The sequence below is a fragment of the Rattus norvegicus genome, chromosome 17 (assembly GCF_036323735.1).
Source record: "Rattus norvegicus strain BN/NHsdMcwi chromosome 17, GRCr8, whole genome shotgun sequence".
Lineage (NCBI taxonomy): Eukaryota > Metazoa > Chordata > Mammalia > Rodentia > Muridae > Rattus > Rattus norvegicus.
Genome location: NC_086035.1, coordinates 16,921,897 through 16,945,580, shown reverse-complemented (window position 1 = coordinate 16,945,580; position 23,684 = coordinate 16,921,897). Strand labels below are relative to the sequence as shown.

The 23,684-nt window shown below is 42.1% G+C and overlaps 1 long non-coding RNA gene across 3 annotated transcripts; it reads left to right on the top strand.

Annotated features, from left to right (window-relative positions):
- Positions 1-300: 300 nt before the first annotated feature.
- On the top strand, positions 301-23,620 carry LOC108348529 (uncharacterized). 3 transcript variants are annotated; one of them, XR_001841831.3, is made up of 5 exons: positions 301-394; positions 2,933-3,001; positions 20,063-20,172; positions 21,660-23,136; positions 23,243-23,620. It is a non-coding gene; the product is annotated as an uncharacterized LOC108348529 (long non-coding RNA). The 3 variants fall into 3 exon arrangements; XR_005495586.2 differs by having other exon boundaries at positions 314-394; positions 20,066-20,172; XR_005495585.2 differs by lacking the exon at positions 301-394 and adding an exon at positions 2,279-2,778.
- Positions 23,621-23,684: the final 64 nt, after the last annotated feature.

Here is a 23,684-nt window from a genome sequence, read left to right as displayed (position 1 = left end):
AGAACAGGTTTTAGTTGGACTATTTGCCCTTCTGATCATTGTACATTTCTGGTTACCACCTTCTTGCCTTGATTTTTTTTTTTTTGGAACTAATGCTATGATGTACTAATTCATGGATCCTGTGCCTTTCCCAGTGGTTCACATTCATTTAATGTTCTGCTGGCCTCAACCTGTAATTCTTAGTAATCTCATCTCTGCTCTTGTGTTTGGAGAATAAAGTCCTTTGAAACACTAGAACATGTGCTTTGTTTTAGTCAGTAGGGGACATGATGATGTCACAATAGACTAGGGAGCTTGAACAGTTATTTCCTGTGTTCCAAAAGCTGAAGTTCAAGATCATGATGGTGGGGTGGTTGCATTTGCAGTGAGGACTCTCTTCCAGGAGCATAGAATGGTAGAGCGAGCTAACCTTCTGCCTTGTTCCCCTGTGCTCATCCCATGTCTATTAGTTACTCTTCTTGTTGTTGGAACAAAATATCCAAGGAATGAATCATAAGAAAGGAAGGATTCATTTTACCTCTTGACGTTGAGGAGGTGCAGTCCATTATGGAGGAGGGGTGTAGCTGCTGGAGTGTAAGACAGCTGGTCACATTGCGTCCACAGTTGGGAAGCAAAGAGATGTGGATACCGCTGCTCCACAATCTCTCTCCTTTTCATTCATTTCATTTATTCATTCATTCACTCATTCATTCATTCTAGACCACTGAGTCTTTACACCCAGAATGTGTCTTCCCTTTTCACTTGATCACTATGGAAAGACCCTCTCAGAGATGCCCAGACAAGAGTTTCCTAGGTTAGTCCACCCAAGCTGACACAAGATTAACCATCATACCATTTGCAGTTTCTACTCTTATGACTTAATTACCTCCCAAATGCCCTGGATCCAGAAGGAAGTACACCAGATCCACATTCTAATATATAAATGGGGAAGGGGGAACTCAGTCCAAGTTGTTCTGAAATGAGAAGCTATGCGAAAGATGCACAATATACCTGTCCACCACCTCTGCTTTCCAGTTCACAGACAGCACCCAGGACACTGCCAAACAAACAAGTCAGGCAGAGACTGAGGAGAAGGGGAATAAGGACTTGGCAAGGAGTGGTTTCTGTTCCAACTAGAGTTTGTCCAACACACAAAGAAGGTGTTGCCAACTTGAGAAACATGGATGAATAAGAAATACTTTCCATCATTTCTTATATGTCCCTTCTTATATGTCCCCTCTTGTGCCTATCAATCATTTATGATGAAAAACGGTAGCACAGAAGGAAATGGCAAGATGGGAAATAGAAAGATACCCCTCTTTTTTCTTTCTTTCTCCCTTCCTTCCTTCCTTTCTTTCTTTCCTTCTTAAAATCTTTTTATTGTTTCTTTGGGGTGTCTGGAACCCACTGTGGATCTCAACTTGTCAAAATGCCCCTGCCTCTGCCCCCTCTCAAAGTAAATACAGAAGCAAACAAGCAAAAAAGGAGAGTAAAAGAAGGGAGGTAGGAAGGAAAGAAGCCAGAAAGAATCATTACCAAAATCCCTCATTCTATTTTTTAATAATAATTTAAAAAAAATAGACACTTAGTTCCATTGTCTCCTTTGCTGGCTTTTCTTTCTTTTGAAAAGGCATTCTGTTGTTACTATGCTGAAGAGCTACATGAGACAGAAAGCTTGGCAGCCTTCCCACAATCCTCAGCATGTGGGAATAGCAAGCAATAAAGTGTTAGCCCCTGCCAACTGGTGGCTCCGTGTAAATGTCTCTGTTAACAACGAACACTGCTGCTAGCAGGCATCGGAGCAAAGCGGCAAATCTGTTCCTCTCTCCGGTGTGGAAAACACCACTGAAAAAGTCACCTAATTACTTGATTAAGATGTATCAATCCTGAAAACTGTTGATCTAGAACACTGAGTCTCTGACATTGACTTTATTCTTGATTAAACAGAATAGTTCCAAGCTGGTTCTCCTCTATTGTCTCCAAGTGCTGTCTCCCAGGTATTGGGAAAAGTTTTATGTATGGGACAATGAAAACCAGTGTGGGGCTGAGTCCTGAGAAGATGGACTGAAAAGGCCTTTTAAAATTCTAAGATAATAACTAGGGGAAAAATCCCTCATTCTTTTACTTTTATAAGTATCTTGATTATTTTGAAAAACACTGAGGGTTTTTCTGTCTCATCTTCACTCTGTTGAAATAAGTTCTTAAGGAAGATTTCTACCTGGGCAGCCTCTCAGTCAGGCCTGCCTCCATTTCTCCCTGCCTACAAGATACAGTTGATTTAACTTGGTCATTACTCATGTGAGGCGGGAGTAGATGTGACTTAGTGTCAAGCATAGCCATGATGTTAGCAACATTGCTCTTGTGAGGTCAGATGGAACCTTTCAGGGATCACAATACTAAGATATCAGCCAAGGAGAGAAAGTTCATCCAAGGTCTGCTATGGAAGCTAAACTGAGAGGGGGAAAGAACATGAAGTTTGTACCCCAGAAGAGGTGTCAGTTTTTGTTGAGAAGCATTTTCTGGGACTGGAGATGTCTCTGCAGAAGTGTTTGCTGCTATTCCAGAGTACCTGAGTTTGGAACCCAGCACTCACATCACTAGGCTCTTGATGCCCTCTACTGGACTTCATAAGCACCTGCACACACATGGTGCACAACCTTACACACATATACACATAATGACAAATAGATGATGGTGCTGTTTTGCAAGGTTGTGGAATCTTTTTTTTTGTTTGTTTGTTTGTTTTTTGGTTCTTTTTTTCAGAGCTGGGGACCAAACCCAGGGCCTTGCGCTTCCTAGGTAAGCGCTCTACCACTGAGCTAAATCCCCAGCCCCAGGTTGTGGAATCTTTAAGATATAGAGCCTTGCTAGAAGAAATAGGTGAATGGGGGTATGACCTACTGAGATTGTAACCTAGCCCTATTTCCTGTCTGCTTTCTGTTTCCTGAATTAGATGTCATGCAAGCGATCTTCTCTAGCCCTACTTCCTATGGGCTTTCTGCTTCCTGGCTGAGGATGCCATGTGAGTAGACTCCTCACCACCAATACTTCACCCTCCTTGGCATGGAGGACAGTATCCCATCTTAAACCATTAACCAAAAACCCCTTCCTCTTTGAAGTAGCTTCGTTTTGTCATCGTAATGAAAAGTCATTAATACATGCTGGTATTTTAATTTAGGGTCTAGAACCCAAGAAGCATATGGCTCACTGTCAAACACAGTTGGAAAGGAAAGAAAGCTCCCAGTGCCATCAGAGATGGCTTCTCAGAATTCTAGAGTTTTAGCCTCTACCAAAGAAGATAGCATCCCTTGAACTGTTGGCTGGATGACAGTAAACAGACCATATGATTTACTATACAACTCTTGAGTGCATGAGTGTGTGCGTGTGCGTGTGTGTGTGTGTGTGTGTGTGTGCAATGAGTGCATGAGTGTGTGTGTGTGTGTGTAAGTATCTATGTATGCATGTCTAAGTCAGCAAACCACAGAGATAATCTCAGATGTTTACCAATGCTCTATTTAGACAGCCAAGATATAGAAACAGCCTAGAGCTCCACCAACAGATGAATGGACAAAGAGAATGTAGTACTGTATACATAATGGAATTTTATTCCGCTGTTTTAAAATCAGGAATAAAGCTGTGGCATTTACAGGAAATGATAAAATTGGAGATTATTGTTAAGTGAAGTAAGCCATGTTTTCTTTCATAAAGTGTGTGTGTGCATATGATTGGTGTCTCTTACCCTGATTCCCACATTCCAGTGGAATGGAATGGTAGTTATGGTGAGATTGGACTCAAGACAGAAAATGAATTTGATGTTGCAGATTTAAAAAGATATTTCCTTACCTAAGATGCCTGGAGCACCCTACCAACTGGGGCTGACTGCAGAGGCCCATATTTCAGTTCTCTGCATAGATAATAGGGGATCCTTGGCTTGAAATCTACTGGACTCTGTGGACTACATGACTTCAACAGAGGAAACTGCTAACACTGTTTGTGAACTTGACCTTGAGAGGCCACCCAAAGCTTTTTCCTTCTAGACAAGCTGACTTCCCAGTTAGATCTTACCTTAAGTATTATCAGCTGGATTAGCTTATCACTAATGAAGACCAGGTAGGTATTTATTATGATTGCTATACAGCATTATTTTTAATGAAGACAGAAACGTACTTTTATTTACTCAGGAAGTAGTCACTGGGCTTCTATTTGGCCCCGTTACAGGTGTCAGAAAGTCCACAGTAGTCATAGCAACCATGTCATATCCATGTGGGGATTTTGGTCAAAGAAGGAAAAACATCTGACTATAAATCAAGACAACATTCAGTAACTAAACGGTGTGGTATGGCCATAGATGACTTTGCAATAGAGTGACGTTAGTACAAGTTAAATGATGAGGTTATTAAACATTGGAAATGAATTTTTTAAATCCCAAATGCATTCATGAAAGTTAATTATAACACAGCTTCTTTGTCCTGCCACTAAAATGCTCAATCCAATTTGTCTTTAATAAATATATAACAGGGAGACGGCGACTCCTTGAACTATCCCATGGAATACAGCTGTCTGTCAAAATGATTTAGAAAATCTGAAGTTGTTTTCTTTTGTTCTCCCACGATCACTGGTTATTAATTGTATATTCATGGGGTTTGAAGAAAGCAGTGCTATTAATTGGGCTTTGTGGGGGACTTTATAAGATTGTGCAACAGTCAGAGGGGCTGATGAAAGGAGAGATTAATCCCCATGTAGTGCCAGGAGGGTGACGAATGCGATGACTTCCTGATGAGGCTGGAGCTCACAAAATGTTGATTCTAATTTTAGCAAAACAAAGCAGATCTGGATCTCCTGTACTTTTTACTCAAGAAGGTTTCAAAATTTGTTTTACTGGAATTAGCAACTTTCTTCCAGTGCGGGGACCCTTTCTTATCCAGAATTAGATCACTGCCATCTAAGCATAAACAAATTACCCTCATCATATGTGGACACAGGAGCCAAAATTATTATGAAACAATACTTTTTAGTATAAAAATGAGAACCGACTGAATTATAAAGACATAAGGATTTTATTCAATAGTACCCTTTCCCCATGTTGGTAACATTAGAATCATGAACATTTTAAGTCATATTAATTTGAGTTAAATAGGTCTACAATGTGGGTTTTGTTTCATTATAAACAGAAGTGTCCATCTACACCTCCTTAATGGCAGGAATGCATTCTTCCACATGTTGTAGCAACATAACTCATGTTGCATCTCTTTCTAACATAGCAAGCATCCGAGCGTAGCTCCCCCACTGTAGAAAGTTGAAGACACTCTTTAAGGTCAATATATCTGTCACCTGTCAATATTTTTCTATGCAGCAGGATTCTACAAACAAGATGAAGAAAAACCAAGGCATGGCTTCTCCCTGTAAACATTTCTTCCCCGAGAGAGCAGACAAAAAGACTCTCAAGTTTACCACAATCATAGCCCTGTAGGTTGGCCGAGCACGGCTTCGGATTCTTTCTCCAGAGGAGGGGAACTCTGGGTTCTTGGACAGCAGCAGTCTACACTGGCTGGACCAGATGACCAAAATGGCCTCTGTTGGAATCGGTTGGAAGACCAGATTGGCCGTTGGTCCCAAGCAAGTAGACTGCTACAGCGTCTGTGCTTTTCAAATCATGGCAATTGAACTCCAAATGCAATCTTCCGAGAAATGGAAGCTGAAGTAGATTATTAGTTCTGGCTGGTGTGTGACAAATCACCCCACACAAGAGCCGTGTCATATCCCAGCTTCACATGAACACATCTTTATTAAGATCCGATCCATATATCATATAGTACACTCGTCTAAGGTGTGTGACTTGATGTCGTTGTCTCGGTCACAGACTCGCTTTAAGTCCAGACTGCAGGGGTAGTTGCTTATCTGTCATCCTCCGTAAGAATCTTGTTCCTTTTAGCTGTCACTCACCCTGAGCCCTAAACTCCTATTCTGTTTTCATCTCTAGGTTTTCCTTTTCATACCAAATGACTGGAATCAATCGATAGGTGTTCTTTTGTGACTCAGAATGATATCCTCAAGACCCGTCTCTGCTATGGCATGCCTTGTTTTCGTTATTGAAGAGTGATGCTGCTTTCAGGTTGCATCACGATTTACTATCTATTCATCAACCGATGGTTCTTCCTGTAGCTTCTTACTCGGAGAAATTGTGAATAAGGCAGCTGCGTGTCCCCATGAGAAACAGAAGGTGTGCAATCCACTTAGTTTTTACCTCGGGTTGCAACTGCAGGGTGCAATGGCGGGTCTATGCTAAGTAGTTCAAGGATGTGCTACTCTGCTTTCCACAAGAACCTGTGTCTTTACCACGAGCAACGCAAGGGGAGTCTCACTCCCATTCACGGTTTTCAGCCCACAATATTTTCTGTGGCGTTTCCACTATAGTATATCTTTATGTTTATAAATCATAGTATGCCTTTATGATTCTGGCCATTGTCTTAATAACAACTTAGGCATTTTTGATGCGTTTATTGGTTGTTCATGTGTCTTCTTTAGCAGGGTCCTTTGCTTATTTTCTTCTTCCTTTCAATGAACCATTTATATATTTGCTACTGAAGGCCAGCATTGTCCTACATGATATAAACGCATGCCTTGTTACAATCAATGTAGGTATGATTTGCAGGAGGTCTCATTTTTGTGGCTGACTTTTCACTCTCTCAGTTCTGTCCTTAGAATTAAGAAGTTTCTAGTTTTCATAAATTACACAAATCTCTTTTGATTTTACTAACACTTGAACTTTTGATACTGTAGCCAAATAGATGGGTGCCATGTCAACTTCATAAATATTTACCCTTATGTTTACCAGGCTTTTATATCTTTAGCATATCTTAATTGAAACGTCTGTTGTGAGTTAAATTTCCTGTGTGTGGTATGAGGAAGGGGATCCAACTTCATTCTGTGGCTATCAGTTGTCCCAGCCCCATTTGTTGGAAAGAACTTTTTAAGAGAATCATCTGATTGAGTCTTAGCTAACCAGATCAGTCTCCCTTTGGTTCATGCAAAGACAACTTCCTGAGAACCCTGGAAATCCTTTCGGTATAGGAAGAAACAGGATCACTGCAATTCTGAAAACCCCAAGTCCTTTGTGACAGCAAGAATGAGAGCAGGGCAAGGCACGTTCTGTCAAGCTTCCACTGAGGGGCTCTGTCAGCCAGGTGGAGCTCTCAGCGTCTTAGGCCTGAGCACCAAACCGGCACAGCATCTTCTTTCTTCTTCCTGGCTGAGCATCCACAGAGATAACCTCAGTCCAATGAAAGAGCCAAGGATTCCACCTTTAGTAAAAGGCGTGCCCAGGACTTTATACCAGTCTTTAACCTTCCACAATCTAAGTTGCCAAAAAAGCAGCTTTAGGTAAATTACAGCCTAGTGACCTTAAGAGTCTAAGCTCTCTCTGAAAACCACAAAGATAACTTCTAATAAAGGACAATTGGGAAGAGAACGTGAGAGTTTTGCTAGCTTATAGATTGAGGAGGAACTGAAATATCAATTCCTAGGGTGAATGATTGATGATGTGAGTTGTATGTTCATTGGATGCTCTAGTGAGATGATATATATATATATATATATATATAGGTATATATATGTATATATATATACATATTTCTTTGTAGGTAATTGGTAGCCCATGACCATAATTAGACAGATGACACAGAAGTAATTTCCTCAGAATCAGAACATTTCTTGGAATGGCTATTACAACTGAAAAAGGCCTCGCTTTGACTGGTGAGGAAACACTTACAAATCCACCTTTATTCTCATGGATCAAGGACCCAGACTGATGCTACCAACAACTCCACCCCTCACAACATCACTTTTCCTTCCCTCAGTCAACTGGACTCTCACAACATGAACTAAATTGCCAAACGCCTTCATGTGCAGAAGGGGTGAACCAGTTCCCTTGAGCCTCTCCTAGGAGGGTTTGGATCCCAGGCACAAGAGCAAAGCTTCTTAGGGATATTGTCCTCTGTTTCATATCGGGCATGTTGGTGGACTTGGACACCAACACATAAATTTTGTGTAAACATTTGCCCATAATACAGACTCTATCTGATGGAGTCCTTAAGGAAGCCCAAGGGGATTCTAAAACTTGAACACCAGAGAGGGCTAAGGTCTCTATCACCTATAGCCATACATCTATAAAAAAATAAACCACTTTCTGGCCACATCTCCAAAAATTTCTCTCTAGATTCTAAGTGCTTTAGGTCCTAGTATCCCATAGGCATTGTCCAGTTCTAACAGAAAGTTACAAGGTGCAGCATCTTCTTTCTTCTTCCTGGTTAAGCGTTCACAAAGATAACCTAAGTCCAATGAAAGAGCCAAGGAGAGAAAATAACAGCAGCTGTCTGGAGAGAAAGAGGAAAAGAAGCCTGAAGTAGACTTTAGAATTACCAGGTACAGGATGTTGCCTCACTTCCACACCCCCACTTCCTTTCTCCAGGATTGCTCTGGGAAATAAATGTTTTGAAGTTTCGGGTTTCTTTGGATTTGGGGAAACTTGTATTGTTATAAATAAAATATTTGGGGGATGAAGGCCAAAGTCACAAAATTCGTGTGTGTGCCACGTGTACCTCTGAGATACAGTCCTCAGGGCCTCTCATGCAGTCATTTTCAGACGCTTGAGCTCTGACTGCAGCCCCATGATGAGGATCCCACTTGTCACAGAACTGTGTTAACAGGTAAAAGTGTAAGTGACTTGTGAGTTCTGAATGCGGGCTGTGCAATTCACTAGGTTAAGAGCTTGTGAAAAGCCGGGCGAAGGACAAGGAGATGGAGAATTGTGAACAGAGACGGAAATTCTAGGGGGAAAAGCATTTGAAAGCCACACGAACTTGAGCTTGCTCTTAGACAACAGAAATAAACAGTGCTGTGCCTCAGTTTCTCCATGGTGCAGATCCTACTCTTCTAGAAAACTTCTGCCATACCGCAGACAGAGCTTCTGACATCAGACCTAGTGAACGTACCCGTGTCAATTTGCATATTTAATAATGCACTCCCATGTGGATAGATGTCTTTATGCAGATGAGGGCAGGCCCAAGATAAGGCAAAGCCTGTGATTGGGCAGTGAAAAAGAAAGGCGGGGACAGAGTTTTTGTATGGCTGGAGAGATGGGAAGGTAGGAGAAGAACCAAGATGGGGGTAGAGAAGGACGACCCAGATCTGTGTGGCCTTAAAGGGCCATAGGTAGTTATGAATACTTTGTAAGGGATGGATTTTTATAGGACAATTTGTCTTATCTAGGTGGACAATTTATATCAATATTAATTGGCCCTGAGTTTATTGCATAGACGTCTGTGGAGTGAGAATTTACTGCTATAAATCTGATTGATCAATAACAAACTCATTGAGTTTTGATTTCACTGGGTTGCTGGGAATGTGAGCAGGGACCGCAGCAAGAGAGCGAGATAGGCGGTCTCTGTATGGAACTGGCGTGGCAGCAACCCACCTTGGAAACTAGATGGATGGTCGATCGCTGATGGGGCTAACCATGGTAGCGAGATGGCCACGGGGCCCAGAAAGCCTGCTGTAGTGTGGGATGGAAATTGGGTACTTAGTGAGTTGAGTGGGGACGATTTGCTGATTGAGGTGAAAATACCCCGCAGAAGCCATTGGCCCGCCAGTGCGGCCAATAGTGTGGGTTGGTGTATCTTACTTTAATATTTACTACGACACTGCCATTGTGGAGATGACTGTGATACTGCAGCTGAGCCCCCATCTACACTAGGCAGCTGATCTGTGGATGAAAAGTTAATCCATGTCGCCTTCCCATCGGATAAGATTTCTATGTCCTCCACTAACCAACCCTTTTATATACGGGAATAAGGCTTTCCATTTGACATAAGCCCTGGATCGATATTATCAAAGGTTAATCACGGGAAACTAGTATTTGAAAATAGGCAAACTGGCTCCAACGAAATCAGTTTCCCATCCATTTGGCTTGAAAATAGAATTGTTTTACGTTAATATTTATTTATCCCTGGGATAAATGTGGGATTGAGGCAACTGGGCTTTGACTTTCTTTCTCTGTTTGATTATAAGTCAAGGGTAGTGTTTATCCAATATTCATTTACCCTTCATCCCAAGCTCCCTTCGAGTAGGGCAGAGCTGTGTAATGAACACCAGCCAATGGGTGGTGAACACGAATAGCCTAGATACGTTCTCTCTAGAACAGGAGTTATGCAGTCTTCGTGTGTCCTCTCCTCTGAGTGGGAGAGCCACAGCAGCAACAGCCCTAAGCTTCCATGACGAGTTCATCTTGCCTCCTGCCTCCTTACACGCAAACACACTGAGTACATTATGCAAGCAAGTCATAAATTGTTAGGGTTCAATAAACACTGAAGGAAGACCCCAGACTGAAATAGTATGCAAAGGCAATGGGCTTTGACTTTGCAGAAATTACCAATATGCTGGGGTCAACCATTCATCACAATGGTGACGACTCCAGGGGTTCAGGGGCCCTTTTATGTAGGGCTGGGGGAATTAAGTAACCTCTAATGTGATTGGTAGGGGCAGAGCCGTGACGTTAGTACAATTCTGATTGGCTACTATGTTTGTTTTATTATATTTGTTGAGATCTTGAAGAATTTTTGGAACCAGCTTGGTTCTGGCCTTGTTATCTCCTCCAGCGCGGTGTCCCAAGAGCTGGCTCAGCTCCTCACTTAACCTCCCTCAGTCAGGGCTATCACTGACTGAAGGGCCATTGTCAGTGGCTCTGCCCAGTATGCTTCCCAGGGAATTGAAAATTTTTATTTCCAAGGTTTTTAGACCTTTCAAAGGTGGGGTTCATTTGTTACCCTGCCCCAAAGGGTCAGGCACTCCTGAGGCAGCCATGGTGCCAGCTTTTATTACATTTTCTGTAATAGGAAGGAAAGTATATTGTACTCTGTTTCACTTATTTTCACAGACTTGGCCCAAGTTCGTGAGAAGTTAGCTACTTTGTAAGTAAATATCTTTATGTACAGACTGGGCAGTGCACCCTACAGCCATGTATATGAACTTTATGGTTCCTCTAGATAACTGTTTCTGGGAAATTACACCTTTTCAATGGAAGAAAAGAGATAGCCTATAATTGTCTCAATATTGTACAAGCACCCATTAATCAGAATAATAAATTCTGGCTTAAACTAATTTTCCTCAAGGTGCTTTTTGTAGATAAAAGCTTTCTGGTGGGAGTTGCTTTATCTCTCCCCTGCTCCTACTTTCTCTCTCAGTTTTCAGTGCTGGCGATGCAAAGCAGAACCCCGCACATGCTAAGCAAACACTCTGCTACTTAGCTACAGCCCCACTCCTCCCCTCCCTTCCCCAAAGAACTCCCAAACTTACTTGTCTCATGATCCACACACCTACACACGCATTTAACTTAGTCATAAAACGTTAAAGTCATTATAATTATCAAAATACTAGACATGGATATTTCGGAATCTAGATATGACAATTTTATGTTTTTACTTCGACATTGATTAACTAATTAAATGATTGAGCGGATGAACACGCACAAGCCACAGCAACTGTGTGGAAATCAGAGGGTGACTTTCAGGAATTGGTTCTATCCTTCCACCTCATGGGTCTCCAAAACTGAACTCAGTCCCTCTGGCTGGAAGCAGGTACCTTTATGCAATGTGCTGCCTGGTTTTGAGGGTCAACTTGACACAAGCTAGAGCCATCAGAGAGGAAGAAGCCTCAGTTGAAGAAATGCCTCCATGAGATCCAGCCATAAGACACTTTCTCAATTAGTGATCAAAGGGGAAGGGTGGTGATGGTGCTATCCCTGGACTGGTGGTCTTGGGTTCTGTAAGAAGGCAAGCTGAGCAAGCCATGGGGAGCAAGCCAGTAAGCAGCACCCCTCCATGGCCTCTGCATCAGCTCCTGCCTCCAGGTTCTTGCTCCATTGAGTTCTGTCTTGACTCCCTCCAATGATGGACTATGGTCTGGAAGTGTAAGCCAAATAAACCTTTTCCTCCCCAACTTGCTTTTTGGTCATGGTGTTTTGTCCCAGTAGTAAAACCCTAAGTTAACCACTGCCCACCCACACCACATATTACCATTCAACTGTGAATGTGCTGAACTATCAAAGTAGAAGAAAACAGTGGAAACAGAATGTAGAGCAGAAAAAAAACAGACTCACACTTCCTGCCCACAGAGTACTTAAACTCCAAGTCCCTAAAAACCACATAAAACTTTCACAAATAAGAGAAAACTGAAAGCCAAAAGTGTCTTCTGAAGAGCCATTTTAGATGTCCCACAAATCATTTCCCGTCGTCAATTAAACCATTAAAATTTAATACAACAGTAAGCCACGGTTGTGTGACAAAACTTGTCCTGAGAGGATGGAAGACACACCTACTCACCCACGATAGGGAAACCCACAAGTGACCAAAGTGCAGATACCACCAAAGAACAACTTGGTGAACCAAGGAAGCGTAATGGGGTGAGAGGTTACTTACAGGAGCAGAAATAACTCAAAGACAGTTATATCACCAAAGCCCACCCCAGCAGAGCGTGAATGACAGCTTACAAAGCTGGGAGCCTAGAGTGCACTGCACAGCCTAGAGGCAGCTAAGCAGGTTGCAGAGAGCCCTTTTCCTGTGACTCAGCTGGTTTAAACCTTTCCCAGGTAACTGGTCTGGTCTCAATCTTCTTGGCAGTTTCTGTTTCTTGTCTGAGAGGGACTTTGCTTTTATTGTTTACTCTGCCGGGGAGGGGGCCTAGTAAATCTGGTCAGTTGCAGGGACTTCCTGAAACTCTCTTGAGCTGTTTGCCTTCCTGACTAGGAAGTTTCAGGCTGGAATGATTCAGTCTCTGAGGAAACTATTATGAAATACCACCCTTTGAATTGTCACTGCGATTCATTAATTGTAAAAACCAATTGATAGTTAAAGAAGAAAACTAATCTTTAGTTCTTTTTTTTCACCTCCATAGTCTAATTTTTATTAAAAACAAAATAGATATGTAGTCTATCTACTGGACTAGAGATATGGCCAATGTAGTCATTAAGTGGAACATTAATTTAACTCTTGTACTTGAAGTAAGCTTGCTTGCCACAAACTGAACTGGACTTTATATCGTTGGTATTATAAAAGTAACCACTGCACATTTTATACCCAACTAAAATATCAAACATGGAGCGATATTTCCAAAACAAGATTAAGGAGAGTTTTACTTCAAATTAGAATTTTTTTGAGGTATTTAATTCTCAAAGGTTTGATTTTTAAGTTTGATATTAGATTTAAAAGATATATAGTACATAATTACTAAGATCAAGGGATGAAGTAGACACAGAAATCGATATGGGCTAGCAAGGTGCTCATCATTCAAATAATGGGAAAACAGGAAGTAAGTAGTAAGCAATATGAATGAGATGAATGCACATTTAGTTAGAAAATTACTGACCACATAGATCACTGCCTGTGTGTGAGGTGTTATTTTGTTTTCTTTGGTTCTTTTTTGTTTATTTGTTTGTTTGTCTGTGTGTTTGTTTCAGTACAATATTCTGTGGAATGAGGATGAAGTGTTCATGTTTTCCTCTCCAAAGCCACTGCAGAGTTCTGTGTGACTATTTGAAATGGAACAAGTGTGAATGAGAAATAGAGTTTATTATAGTCTAACTTACTTTCTTTAAAATTCCTTTGGATGACTAGGGAGATGGTAAAAGCACTTGCCACCTAAGCATGTAGACTTGTGTTGGGATCCCTAGATCCCATGTCAAGAGCTAGGTGTAATAGCACAACATACCTGTAATCACAGCTCTGGGAAGGCAGAGACAGGAGGATCCCTATGACTGTCTATCCACCTAGTGTAGCCATAGTAACAAGCTCTGCACTCATTAAGAGACCCTGTCTTAGAAAATAAGGAAAACAATCGGGAACAATACTCAATTCAACGCAGACTTCTGGCCTCTCTGGACATAATCACCTGCATGCACCCACACCTGCACACTGTACACACACATGAGAAATAGCACACAGATGTGTACATATAAAACATGTTTTAGAAAAGAAGTCGCAGTTAGTTAATGGCTATCCTACCAAACAGCACAATTCCAGATGAGCTGGCAAGGCATAGGGCAGAACCACAAGACTCCAAGGAATTTTATGAGCCATGTTAAAGTAATATATCTTAACCTGTAGATAGAGTGGTGCATCTGATGACAGTGACAGTGTAGTCAGATACATAAAAAAAAATAATTTTTTTAAAAAGAGAGATTGATTGCACGAGTTTATCAAGTGAACAGCTGATGTCAGTACATTAAAAAAAAAAAAAGTATGGTGACTCCATGATTGGAAAAGGTCAGAGAATTTAGAGTAAAAGAGAATGTGATTGGATAAGAGACTAAGGAATGGTGTAAGAACTACTCACTCATTGGTGCCTGGACTAGGCTTGTAGGTGGAAGGAGATAGAAGCCACCAACACACATAATCCCAGAAGAATGTAAAGGCTTGCTTTGTTGTAGCCATGCTGAATTTGACTTGACTGTGGGGCAGAGGGACAAACATGTCACAGGGAATTTAATGAACTCGTAGTGAGAATTTTGGTTTTCTTTTTTCTTTTTCTTTTTTTTTTTTAAAGTTACATCATATTGTAGAAAATGCTTCGTCTCAATCCTGCACTTCTTATCCCGCCTTGGTCATTCAGTTCCTGGATAAAAGACACACAACTTTTATATTTATGCTAAGTCTTAATCAGCATGAGAGGAAGGCAGCTATCTACCCTCTATGCTATTCCCTGCCAATCGCTGAATCCACGATACAGCTTTACCATGTTCCATCTGGACTGCTCTTAACTTCAGTTGGCTCCCTCTCATGGCCATGATTTCTAGATTCTTACCCTATGGTTCTTCTCTCTCTACCTTCTTCTCTCCTTGTAGTTCTCCTCACAGCCCAAGCCTTGTCTATCTCAATTCTGTCCAGCTATAGGCTATAGGCATCTCTGTTTACCAATCAGGAATAACTTGGGGGTAGAGGGAGGTCACATAGCTCACTTGGGTCTAAGTCCAGGGAGCAATCACACCTCGGGGGCATTGCAATACCTAGGAAAAGGACAAACCTGTATTCCAAAGGAAATTAGGTAAACATGTAGAAAGAATTTTGGTTTCCTTTAAAAATAAAGTGTTTTGTTATGCGAATATGTTTTTGTTTTAATCCCAGGTTAAATGGGATGTGGGGCTGCGTCAGACTGTCCACAGCAGCTGACTATGACTTGCCTCATGCTCTGGCAGGGGTGTGATTCTCCCAGCTGAAGATAGTGAAGTTTGTTATTGTGGTGAGTCTAGAGAGGCCAGAGCCCTGAGAGGCTGCAGTGGCTGATGCTTCCTGAGCTGCTAACCCTGGTTCCTGCTATTACGTTTGTTCTTTTGCTGATTTTACTAAATTGCTGGTTTGCAGTTTGCTGGTTTGCTGGATTGCTGGTTGGAGATATTTTGACAACAAAGACTGGACTTGCCCCAAGGAATTCAACACCGCTGGTCAGCAGGAAGTAGTGTAAATAGATCTACTGGCGCTTTCTCCTCTAACCTTCTTTCTCTCTTACCTAGTGTTGGGTTAGAAGGGATTGGGGTGGAGAAGGGTAGTAGGTATAAGAACCCACTAAAGTAGCCAAAAAGTACATTTACACGAGCACATATCTGATATGGGAAAATGGAACCTAGGCATACTTTGCTCAGCCTTTAATTCATCAGCAGAAATTGTTGTAGCAATTTGGTAACATTTTACAACCTCAAAGCATCCACATTTAGCTAAATTGACTCATTATACTACTAAATGAAATCAGGACTCGAAGTACTTACAAGTTTCTCTTTATTTTCATTTATTTTTTATTTCTTTTTGAGATTGGGGGGGTCTCATCATAAAGCTCTGGCTGGTCTGGAACTTACATAAATCAGACTAAGCTCAAACTTACAGAGATCCACCCACCTCTAATTGGCAGGTGCAGGTGCACCCATGGCTTTTCTCCAAGACTTTTGAGATAGTCATAGTTCAGATCAACCAGAGATTAGTAATTGTCACGTGTTAAATAACGTGCCTTTGCAAGAGCACATTCTAGCGAAGGGTGGAAGTCCTTACTAGACAGGTTCAGCTTGGGATACTATGAATGTCCTTTGACTTGATGATGAAAAAAGTATTCTTAGAACTCCTTCTCCCCCCCTAACAACGGGCTTATCATTTCAAAGAGCATTCTAGAAACTACATTAAAAAACCATTCCAGATTTCTATAGATAGTAATCATAGTTCAGCTCAGTGTTCAAAAGCAATAAAATAGGAAATACAATTTCAGTCGGACACATTAATGTAGCATCCCAAACAGTGACTTGCACATAAAAACCATCATAAGAAAATACAGCGCACTCAATGCATTTCGGTTGCAGTCACACATAATAAAATGATCGCAGGCTCAAAATACCTTTTCTGTGGCAGGGCTAAGGGCACAGCTTTAATCGTAGCAGCAAGGAAACAGAGGCTGGCAGATCTCTATGAGATCTTAGTCTACACAGTGATGTGCAGGCCGTCTAGGATTACATAGAAAGACCCTGAAAGATGGTAAGATAGAAAGAAAGAAAGAAAGAAAGAAAGAAAGAAAGAAAGAAAGAAAGAAAGGAAGAAAGAAAGGAAGGAAGAAAGAGAGAGAGAAAGAAAGAAAGAAAGGAAGGAAGGAAGAAAGAAAGAAAGAAAGGAAGGAAGGAAGAAAGGAAGAAAGGAAGGAAGGAAGAAAGAAAGAAAGGAAGGAAGGAAGAAAGAAAGAAAGGAAGGAAGGAAGGAAGAAAGAAAGGAAGGAAGGAAGGAACGAAGGAAGGAAGAAAGAAAGGAAGGAAGGAAGGAAGAAAGAAAGAAAGAAAGGAAGGAAGGAAGAAAGGAAGAAAGGAAGGAAGAAAGAAAGGAAGGAAGGAAGGAAGGAAGAAAGAAAGAAAGGAAGGAAGGAAGAAAGAAAGAAAGGAAGGAAGGAAGGAAGAAAGAAAGAAAGGAAGGAAGGAAGGAAGAAAGGAAGAAAGGAAGGAAGAAAGAAAGAAAGGAAGGAAGGAAGGAAGGAAGGAAGAAAGAAAGAAAGGAAGGAAGAAAGAAAGAAAGAGTTGGGGATTTAGCTCAGTGGTAGAGTGCTTGCCTAGCAAGCACAAGGCCCTGGGTTCAGTCCTCAGCTCCGGAAAAAAAAAAAGAAAGAAAGAAAGAAAGAAAGAAAGAAAGAAAGAAAGAAAGAAAGAAAGGAAGAAAGAAAGGAAGGAAGGAAGGAAGAAAGAAAGAAAGGAAGGAAGGAAGGAAGGAAGAAAGAAAGAAAGGAAGGAAGGAAGGAAGGAAGGAAGGAAGAAAGAAAGAAAGAAAGAAAGAAAGAAAGGAAGGAAGAAAGGAAGAAAGAAAGAAAGAAAGGAAGGAAGGAAGAAAGAAAGAAAGGAAGGGAGGGAGGGAGGGAGGGAGGAAGAAGCAACTTTTTGAACTCTTGATGTGACTCATATTTGTATATTTGTAATTTTTGTGTACTTGTATATTCACAATGATTATCTAGACATTTTGTGGGGTTTTATTTAAAAATTACGCTGTATGGGCAGCAGAGATGGCTCAGATGTCAGTTACACTTACTGCGCTTAGAGGGAGAGGAAACATGGGGTTGTACCTCTAACTAAGAAGCTATTTACAACTGACGGCCGTGGGCACAGGGAAAATCAGTTTTCTCCGAAGGAGTGTCATTGGCTTATCAGCCTCTGCCCTGAGCAGGCCACATGCCCATGATCAGTTATTCAACACAAAATGAACACAACATTATTTGGTTGTTGTTGTTGTAGACTTTTTGTTTTATTTATACAAAGTTGTGCTTTGGCTCATTTGTTTTGATTTTTGTTTTTGTGAAGTTCTTTTGTTTTTTTGTTGTTTGTTTGTTGGGTTTATTTTTTTGTTGGGTGATTTTTGGTTTTTGTTTTGTTTTAGTTTGGGGGGTTATTGTTGTTTGTTCATTATTTTTGTTTTTGTTCGGTTTTGTGCTTTTTTGTTTTTATTTGTTTTTGTTGAGAGAGAGAGAGAGAGAGAGAGAGAGAGAGAGAGAGAGAGAGAGAGAGTGGGTACCACTACTCTGAGTGACTATGTGATGGAGTGATGGAGAGATGGGAAAGGCTTGAGACCATGTTAGTGTTCAGGAGCAGTGCTGACAGCACCAAGGGCCAAACTGATCTGAGTGACCTGTGCTGCCACCTAAGGCCATGGTGACATCCTTGCCCTGGCTGCTACTGGGGGCCAGGAACATTTGCTGTTTGGGCAGAAGGGTGCATTGTGGGACACACAGTGACCTACTGCAGCTTTCATGGCAAGATGTTTTTGTTTTGTTTATTGTATTTTTGTTTGGTTGGTTTTTGAGGGGGCAGGTGGTACCAGGGGTGAAGGGAGGATATGAAGGGATGGGGAGATGAGCGAGATTGGGGTGCATGTTGTGAATTTCACAAAGAATCGATCAAAAGTTAAAAGAGAGAAAGAAAAGGGCATAAAATCAGGTGGGGATGGAGGGAAGGGGGTTTTAGGAGGAATTAGGGAAGGGGTAAAACATAATCAAAATACATCGTATGAAAAAATTTAAACAAAATTAAAAAAAAAGTTTGCTGTTCTTGCAGAGGACCTGAATTCAGTTCCTTGCACCGTGCTGGGTGGCTCATACCCTCCTGGCAGTGTACTTTCAGAAGACTTCTGGAGTCCTATTCAGGCCTCTGTGGACACCTGCACACACACATGACATATAGAGGAGGTGGGTGGGGGAGAAACATATATAAAAGTAAAATAAATCTTCAAAATAATAAATCTATTATACATTCCAAGATGCAGCCTGACTATATGTATGAGTCTGTGTAGGGTCCCTGAGAGCCAAGAATGCATGTTTCCCATTGACCCAGCAACAGTTAGGATTCCAGCCGACACAGGATGCTGGTGGATAACAAGGGTGCAGCAAGGCCACTCGAAAGGTTGGGGACTCATCAGGGACCTGAGGAGCAGGAGGGAGCGATGCTCCCAGAGGACAGCTGTGAAGTGAAGGTGAGGAGAGGTATGGTGATGATGCCCTGGGAAGGAATAGATCTGAGACAGTGAAAGAAAATTTTCCAAAATCTTAAAATATTGAGGGAGGAAGAGGAGGAGGAAGAGATGAACAGCATAAGCCTTACTATATTATTAATATTAATTAATTAATATAATAATAGTAATCTATTATTCCCAGTTCCCATTTCTGTTTATCCTCTAGAGAGGAGTTAAAGATGAAGCAGTTGCCCAGTTCTCTTTCTTTCTTGTCCTTTGTGTTCTGCAATCACACACACACACACAGAGAGAGAGAGAGAGAGAGAGAGAGAGAGAGAGAGAGACTCACATACATCACCATTACCATTCCCCAAATCCCAAATCTATCCGGCTACACCATGTTGAGATAAAAAGACTGTACACAAATTTTAAAAACAAAAACTTCAAAAAATCCAAGGGCCACCCACTGGCTTGTTTTGTGCAGATAATTATACCGGCTACTGTCTTCCAGGACAATCGCCTGCTGTGGTCCCACAGCAGTAATGAAGAGATCACACTGAGAAGTGGAAAGTCTCCCTGTCCTCGGGATGGGAGGCAGATTTGCTTTCTTCCAGAAAGCCTTGGAAACAGGGCGCAAGAGGAAAGGAGCACAGAGCAGCCACAGCGATGTCTGAACCTGCCGTCAGCAAGTGTGGAGACAAGGCACCCTTGCAGGGAAGTCGGTTTGCAAACAATGAACATCTTTTGTGTTCCTTGTTGGCAAAGCAATTGATTCCGAGTTAGAGATTGGCTGGGTGCCACCTGAGAATGGTTTCTCTTCTGTTCTGAAGAGTACAGAAATAGGAAGAGTTGTGACTGAGGATTTTTTCCTTCTCCTCTTAGCACTGCAGCTATAACTGACTCCCTCTGTTCCTCTCCACTGTAACTCATGGTGTGCTTTTCACAGACCGCATCAAACACCATGAAAATCTTATAAACAGCCAAAGATGTTTTGGGTGCATTTAATAAAATGTAGGACAGTGTCTCGTGTCAATTATCCCTTCCCTCCAGTGATTTACATATGTCTTTCTCTCCTACGAAAGAAGCCTGGCACACCAGGATGGACGCACCTATAACTCACAGAGACATTGGCAGCTCATACGAGACCTGTACAAGTTCAAGCCAGCCCAGGTCCCAGCAGTAAGAGAGGGTGGTAGGTATGAAGCCCCACCCCAACCAAGATACTATTTGCAGTGGTTGTCTGCTGGGAAAATCCATCTTCTCTAATGGGTTATCACTGGGACAATCAAACACACTCCAAGGTTTGCCCCATGCCCAGGAGTAATTGGCCCACACAGAACTGACCCAATGTGTTTTATGTGAGATTTTTGTTTCAACCTGTGTTCTTTTGGAGGACTTATTTTTATGTCTTTTGAGAGAAAGAATGAAGTTGTTGAGGTTGGGGAGGTGGAGAGGTAGGATCTGGTAGGAGTTGGTAGGGGAAAACATGATAAAACTATATTGTATGAGAAAGTTTTTTATATTAAAGTTATTTGTACTAAAAAGCTATATGTATTGCAAAGCAAGAAGCCAAGTTAACACCCTGAGCTCTGAGGGGAGGTTGTTTCAACTTTATAGTGCTAATGGGAGTAGCTAAGGAACACAGAGAAGGCCGTAGCAGCCATTGAAGTATTGTTTTAAGAAGTAATAAAAAATTTCCAATAAGCTTTATTGAAACTTCAGATGATTCAATTAAACAGGTAGAAATCAATACTTTATGGTTTTGCTTCTAGCTGCTCTCTGTTTAAAGAAGTCACTTTTTCCAGAGGAGTGCTGTTTGAATGATTTCATATAAAACACTATCCACTAATTGGCTTTGACATAATTAACATACCGGGAGAAAGAGGAGCCAATAATCTGGCAGATGTACCGCAGAGAGGCTGAAGCTGCAGAAGGACTTTCATCCTCCCACAATGGCACCATCATGGTGCAGACAGGCTCACAGGAAACCTGCTTACAGGAGTCATGGACTTCTCCTCCGTGTGCTATGATCCACACCATCTTGAAAACATTCCTGATTGCTCTAGTCTTAGAAGAAGGCCTGTGAGGTTACATGTTCCCTTAGGACCAGCACCCTTTGCCTGTCCCTCTTCAGGTTTTGTTTGTATGTACACAGCCGAACACACTTGTGATGTGTTCATGGACAGATGCACAAAATGTTGTTTTGCTATATGTTGTCTCATACTGCCTTTCGTTAAACGTCGAGTTGTGTTTAATGAGGCATTTCACTCATAAATGTAACAGATGTCGTTTTATTTATTTACTTATTGCTGTTGTTATTGTTGTTGGTGTAATCAAATTCTTGACATAAAAACTTAAGAAGGAAGGAGTTTGTTGTGGTTTGTAGTTCCAGGGGTCCCTACCTGTTGGCGTAAGTGAAGACAACTGGTCATGTTGTAGCCCAAGTCGGAGAGAGGGAGAGGGAGAGGAAGAGGGAGAAGGAGAGGGAGAGGAAGAGGGAGAGGGAGAGGGACAGGAAGAGGGAGAGGGAGAGGGAGAGGGAGAGGGAGAGGGAGAGGGAGAGGGAGAGGGAGAGGGAGAGGGAGAGGTAGGTGTGTGTGTGTCTGTCTGTCTGTCTGTCTGTGTGCGCACACACACATTCTAGTGTTCAACTGGTTTTCTCCTTTTAATTCATTCCAGGAACCCAGCTCCTAGGGAATGTCTGAAGCCTTTTGAAACCTCAGAGCCCTACCCTAGTAATCCTCCAATAAGGCCAACCTCCAGCCTCTGCTGCTGCCACCATGCCTTCCTTGCTGAAATTGTAAGCCTAGCATTAAACGCCATTCCATATCATCTCAGTTAACCCTATCTAGAAACTCACTAGATAAAAATACCAATAACCCAGACAACTTACAAACACACAAAAGAAGTTTGAGAAGTTACAGTTTCAGAGGGTCAGAGTCCATGACCTCAGGAAAGCCAAGAGCTCTTACCTTGATCCACAAGCAGCAGAGAGCACACTGGGAATGACAAAGCCTTTTGAAACTTCCAAGCCCACCCCTAGTAACAGATCTCTTGCAAGAAGGCCACACATCCTAATTGTTCCCAAACAGTTCCACCAGCTGGGGACCCCAAGGGGCCATTGTCATTCAAACCACCACGTGAGGTCCTGAGAATGAACTTGTTAGATTATGCATTCGGAGGACTGATAATTCTACAATGGCCATTTGTAGGCTGGAGAACTGAGGAAACAGTAGATATTTTCAGTTCAAGAAACTGAAGGCTCAGGATATGAGGGACCAGTGATGCAGCCTCCATGAGAGTCGCTAGTACAAGTTTGCATCACTCAAAGGCTGATGAAGCAAGAATTTGATGCTCAAATTGCAAACACTGGCAGAAGAAAACATATTTGCCCGGGGGAGCCTGGGAGCTGCTTCTTTCTTTAGTTTTCTGTTTCATCCGAGTGCAATCTGCCACTGCCCTGATTTAAGGATGTGCTTACATGCCTCCATTTACTGACCCACAGCTGTCTCTGGAAACACCCCCACAGTCACAGAGGAGACAGCAATTGATTACACTCGAGGCATCTTTCAATGGTTTGGCGAGCCAAAAACCAAGATTCACCATCACACCATGGTTAGACATTTAAAAACAAGCTCATCGTTTCTCTGGTGGTGATGAAGATGGCTATATACCTATGGTAGGACAGCATCTTCTCACTTGGTTGCCCAAGCTAGCCTTGAATTCGCTATCCTCCCTTCTGAACTGTCAAAGTAACTGGTCTTCCAGTCATGTGACATATGGACACAGAATAACCACATTTACCTATATCCTTTCCTTTTGGAGATTGTGCAGGTCCACCTATCCATCCAGCCTACCAGTTATCCATCCAGCAGGTCATCCTGACCAGTTTTTGTAGGCAATAGATAACAGTGAGTTAAAGTCTTGTGGGACTTCTATGTGGGTGGGAGAAGCAGAAATAGGTAATAAAATAGCGGTCAGGGGTGCTACAGAGGAGAAAAAAGGAACGGAAGACCGTGAGGTGAGCAGAGGAACCTGAAACGGTGGTGAAAGGAGGGCAGTTGAGCCCCGAGAGGAAAGGATGAAGAAGTGTGAGGACTGAGCGTCTGTCTGCCAGAAAAGCAAATGCAACGGACCCGAGGCCAGAGGTTGACCAGTAAGTCTCAGAAATCGTGAGAGGCTGGGCCGGAGACATGAGAGTGAGTGTGCTGTGTGCAATCCAAAGGACAAGGAGAATAAAAATCCCCTTTCTTTTCTCTCAGAGAGACTGAAGCCACTGGAGAATGCTAAAAAGATAGCTATGGATATTCCATTCTGGAATTGTGTGGCGAAAACCGCGCAAGTGTAGAGCAAGCTTTCCAAGGAAAAAAGCCGGCAGGAGGGAACCCAAGGCAACGGATTCATTAAAACTCCACACCAACGTTGGCACCAAGCGTCAAAAGCTACGTCCCAGGTGGACTGCTCCAGCAAGGAGTCTGTTCTCCCGCAACTGCTTTCTACTCATAGACCTTACACAGAGGAGAAGCCTTTTGCATCTTGTAATTTAATGAGCTGCCTGGGAGGGATGGCTCCTCCCCCCAGGCGTGAATGAAAAGGTACAGGAGGCCATTTAGGATTAAACAGAAAGTTGTTGCAATACAGAATTGTTGTGGTGAGACAGAATCTTGTGGTTCGGTTGAGTGGGGTTGAAGGCGATAAAAAGCT